Genomic DNA, 5,316 nt, shown 5'->3' on the forward strand with positions numbered 1-5,316 from the left:
TCCGTTGTATTTCTGTGTTGTCGTGATCTCTCTATTTTCATTTCTAATTTTGTTGATTTGATTTTTCTCTCTTTGCTTCTTGATGAGTCTGGCTAATGGTTTGTCAATTTTATTTATCCTTTCAAAGAACCAGCTTTCGGCTTTGTTGATTTTTGCTATGGTCTCTTTTGTTTCTTTTGCATTTATTTCTGCCCTAATTTTTAAGATTTCTTTCCTTCTACTAACTCTGGGGTTCTCCAATTCTTCCTTTTCTAGTTGCTTTAGTTGTAGAATTAGGTTGTTTATTTGACTCTTTTCTTGTTTCTTGAGGTATGCCTGTAGTGCTATGAACTTTCCTCTTAGCGCTGCTTTTATAGTGTCCCACAGGTTTTGGGTTGTTGTGTTTTCATTTTCATTCGTTTCTATGCATATTTTGATGTCTTTTTTGATTTCTTCTGTGATTTGTTGGTTATTCAGAAGTGTGTTGTTCAACCTCCATATGTTGGAATTTTTAATAGTTTTTCTCCTGTAATTGAGATCTAATCTTAATGCATTATGGTCAGAAAAGATGCTTGGAATGATTTCGATTTTTTTGAATTTATCAAGTTTAGATTTATGGCCCAGGATGTGATCTATCCTGGAGAAGGTTCCATATTTTTTATATCAAGTATAATTGCTTTAAAATGTTGTGTTAGCTTCTACTGTACAACAGCTTGCATAGCTATCTCCTCCCTCCTAAGCCTCTTTCCACACCCCCATCCTCACCTACCACCCCACAGAGCACTGAGGTGAGCTCCCTGTGCTGTATGGCAGCTTCCCACTAGCTACCTATTTTACGCATAGTAGGGGATTCATGTTAATGCTACTGTCTCAATTTGTCCCACCCTCTCTTTCCTTCATTGTGTCCACATATTCATTCTTCATATCTGTGTCTCTAGTTCTCTCCTACAAATAGATTCATCAGTACCATTTTTCTAGATTCCACATATATGCATTAATATTAGTTTTTCTCTTCCTGGCTTGTTTCACTCTGACAGAGTCTAGGTTCTTCCACATCACTAAATGACCCAAGTTCATTCTTTTCCATGGTTCAGTATTATTTCATTGTATATATGTACACAACTTCTTTATTCATTCATCTTTCAATGGACATATAGGTTGCCTCCATGTCCTGGCTATTGTAAATATTATGGCAATGAATAGTCGTGTACAAGTGTCTTTTTGAATTTCGGTTTTCTTAGGGTATAAGCCTAGTAGTGGAATTTGTTGGTAATATGGCAGTTTTGTTCATAGTTTCTTAAGAAGCATCCATACTATTCTCCATAATGGTTGTATTAACTTATATTCCCACCAACAGAGCAAAGTTTTCCCTTTTCCCTACATTCTCCCCAGCATTTATTGTTTGTAGATTTTTTTGATGATGGCCATTTGACTGGTGTGATGTGACACCTCACTGTGGTTTTGATTTGCATTTCTCTCATAATGAGTGATGTCAAGCATCTTTTCATGCGTTTGTTGGCCATCTGTGTGTTGTCTTTGAAGAAATGTCTGTCTAGGTCTTCTGCTCTTTTGTGTGTGTGTGTGTGTGTGTGTGTGTGTGTGTGTGTGTGTTTTGATATTGAGCTGCATAAACTGCTTGAGTATTTTGGAGGTCAGTCCTTTGTGATGGTTCATTGCAAATATTTTCTCCCATTCTGAGGGTTGTCTTTTCTTCTCACTTGTGGTTTTCTTTTCTGGGCAAAAGCTCTAAGTTTAATTAGGTCCCATTTGTTTATTTTTGTTTTTGTTTTAATTACCCCAGGAGACAGGTCTAAAAGATCTTGTTGTGATTTATGTCTGAGTATTCTGCCTATGTTTTCCTCTAGGAGTTTTTTTTTTTTTTTAGTTTTTTATTTTTTAAATTTTAAAATCTTTAATTATTACATGCATTCCCAAACATGAACCCCCCACCCACCACCCTCCCCAGAACATCTTTCTGGGTCATCCCCATGCACCAGCCCCAAGCATGCTGCATCCTGCGTCAGACATAGACTGGCGATTCAATTCACATGATAGTATACATGTTAGAATGTCATTCTCCCAAATCATCCCACCCTCTCCCTCTCCCTCTGAGTCCAAAAGTCCATTATACACATCTGTGTCTCTTTCCCTGTCTTGCATACAGGGTCATCATTGCCATCTTCCTAAATTCCATATATATGTGTTAGTATACTGTATTGGTGTTTTTCTTTCTGGCTTACTTCACTCTGTATAATCGGCTCCAGTTTCATCCATCTCATCAGAACTGATTCAAATGAATTCTTTTTAACGGCTGAGTAATACTCCATTGTGTATATGTACCACAGCTTTCTTATCCATTCATCTGCTGATGGACATCTAGGTTGTTTCCATGTCCTGGCTATTATAAACAGTGCTGCGATGAACATTGGGGTACATGTGTCTCTTTCAATTCTGGTTTCCTCGGTGTGTATGCCCAGAAGTGGGATTGCTGGGTCATAAGGGAGTTCTATTTGCAATTTTTTAAGGAATCTCCACACTGTTCTCCATAGTGGCTGTACTAGTTTGCATTCCCACCAACAGTGTAGGAGGGTTCCCTTTTCTCCACACCCTCTCCAGCATTTATTGCTTGCAGATTTTTGGATCGCAGCCATTCTGACTGGTGTGAAGTGGTACCTCATTGTGGTTTTGATTTGCATTTCTCTAATAATGAGTGATGTTGAGCATCTTTTCATGTGTTTGTTAGCCATCCGTATGTCTTCTTTGGAGAAATGTCTATTTAGTTCTTTGGCCCATTTTTTGATAGGGTCCTTTATTTTTCTGGAATTGAGCTGCATAAGTTGCTTGTATATTTTTGAGATTAGTTGTTTGTCAGTTGCTTCATTTGCTATTATTTTCTCCCATTCCGAAGGCTGTCTTTTCACCTTGCTTATATTTTCCTTTGTTGTGCAGAAGCTTTTAATTTTAATTAGATCCCATTTGTTTATTTTTGCTTTTACTTCCAGTATTCTGGGAGGTGGATCATAGAGGATCCTGCTGTGATTTATGTCTGAGAGTGTTTTGCCTATGTTCTCCTCTAGGAGTTTTATAGTTTCTGATCTTACATTTAGATCTTTAATCCATTTTGAGTTTATTTTTGTGTGCGGTGTTAGAAAGTGATCTAGTTTCATTCTTAAAAATATGGAACGCTTCACGAATTTGCATGTCATCCTTGCGCAGGGGCCATGCTAATCTTCTCTGTATCGTTCCAATTTTAGTATATGTGCTGCCGAAGCGAGCACTCCTCTAGGAGTTTTATAGTATCCAGTTTTACACTTAGGTGTTTAATCCATTGCAATACTACTTTGTGTGTGGTATTAGAGAATGTCATAATTTCATTCTTTACATGCAGTTGTTTCTCTGTTATATATTTTGCCTCCTTTGTCCTAGATTAATGTCAATAGGTACATGGGCTAATGTGACACTTTCTTACTTGAATTCTTTAAATATTTTCACAAATGCAGCATCAGTTTGGTTTACTCCCACACCAAATTTATCTTTCTTCTTTCAGTTGGACTCTGGATCGATACATTGGATTGAAGTGGATGTGGAAACAATATCTAGAATTCAGCACAGGATGTAGTTTCAAACTTCTTGAGCTTATTAAATTATTTTTTAAATGATGGAAGCTTATCAAAAAGACAGAACACAAGCTTAAAGGGTTTCTTGTTGAACACATCTAGAACAAAATGAGAATCATATGAGAAACAAAGCTTTATATCTCATAGAATAAGATAAAAAATATGATGTGAAATGAAGAAATATACAAAAACTACAAAAACTTTTCTTATAGTCACATGTGAACCAACAAGCATAGATGTAATGATGGAATTAGAAAGTCTCTACAGGTGAAAACCAATATAAAAACTAATTTAATGAGGAACAACTTATTCTTCATTCTCAAATTATTGCTTACATTTAAAATAAGAAGAATCCATAGCAATACCTGGAAGACCTCCTAGGTTTCAGGATGACTAATCTTCAAAAAAATCCAAAAATGATGAGTGTTGGCAAGGATGTATAGAAATACAAACTTAAAAATGTTTCAAGCTTGTGTTTCAAGATGGCAAAGTAGGAAGCCATGGAACTCACCTCCCCAACTAGGATCACATTGCAAACACAACATATAGAATGATTCTCATTCTGAAGGTTAACTGGAGACTGGCAGGAGTCATGTACAACCAAGGTTGCAAGACAGATCCATGCAGAACAGGGTAGGAATGGAAGAGAAACCAGACCAAACTTATAGCGAATGAACCAGCTAAGACCCAATCCTTGGGCCTTCTGCGTTAGGAACCTGGGACCTAACCCAACTCCCAATAAGCAATGATGGCCTCTGAGCAGAAGAGAAACCCTATCTCATACCTGGCTCTGGCCCTAGCTCCTCTTCTCCAGCCCTACCTTCTACCAAGTTAAGATGAGGTCATTAGGCTGGGCTCTGTTCCAGTATCACAAGTGGTCTTATTAAAAGGGTAAATTTGGATGCAAGACAGACACAAATAATGAGAAGATATAAGTCAGAGACATGGAGGAAGAAGATGGCCAGGTGATAATGGAGGCAGAAACTAGAGATATGCAGTGAGGGAACACCAAGGATACTGACCGCACCAGTAGCTCAGAGAGAGGCATGGAAGAGCTACTTGCTCAGCTTCCTCTTCTTCAGAAGAAACTGATAACTTGATTTGTGAATTCTAGCATCCAGAACTGTTAGACAATGTATTTCTGTTGTCTTATTCTACCAATATGTTATGTTGCTATGAAAGCAAACTAATGAGTGTGAAGTGTGCCAAGTCTCTCCAATTGTATCCGACTCCGTGTGACCCCATGGACTGTAGTCCTTTAGGATTCTTTGTCCATGGGATTCTCCAGGCAAGAATACTAGAGTGGGTTGCCATGCCTTCCTCCAGGGAGCAAACTAATAAAGCATCTAAAAACAGAACTTCAAAGGACATGTAGCAAAAAAATAACATAATAAATGAAAAATTAAAAAAAATCTACATTTACAGTTGGAAAATTAAGTACTGCTACTGGTAAGTCATTTCAGTCGTGTCCGACTCTGTGTGACCCCATAGACGGCAGCCCACCAGACTCCCCCGTTCCTGGGATTCTCCAGGCAAGAACACTGGAGTGGGTTGCATTTTCTTCTCCCATGCATGAAAGTGAAAAGTGAAGTCCCTTAGCCGTGTCCGACTCTTCATGACCCCATGGACTGCAGCCTACCAGGCTCCTCCACCCATGGGATTTTCCAGGCAAGAGTACTGGAGTGGGGTGCCATTGTCTTCTCTGAAGTTACTACTCAGT

General features: G+C 38.3%; 1 non-coding gene across 1 annotated transcript; it reads right to left on the reverse strand.

The window, feature by feature from the left end:
- Positions 1 to 3,150: 3,150 nt before the first annotated feature.
- LOC138438373 (U6 spliceosomal RNA) lies at positions 3,151 to 3,257 on the reverse strand. Its single transcript, XR_011256312.1, has one exon. It is a non-coding gene; the product is annotated as a U6 spliceosomal RNA (small nuclear RNA).
- Positions 3,258 to 5,316: the final 2,059 nt, after the last annotated feature.

The sequence above is a fragment of the Ovis canadensis genome, chromosome 3 (assembly GCF_042477335.2).
Source record: "Ovis canadensis isolate MfBH-ARS-UI-01 breed Bighorn chromosome 3, ARS-UI_OviCan_v2, whole genome shotgun sequence".
NCBI lineage: Eukaryota > Metazoa > Chordata > Mammalia > Artiodactyla > Bovidae > Ovis > Ovis canadensis.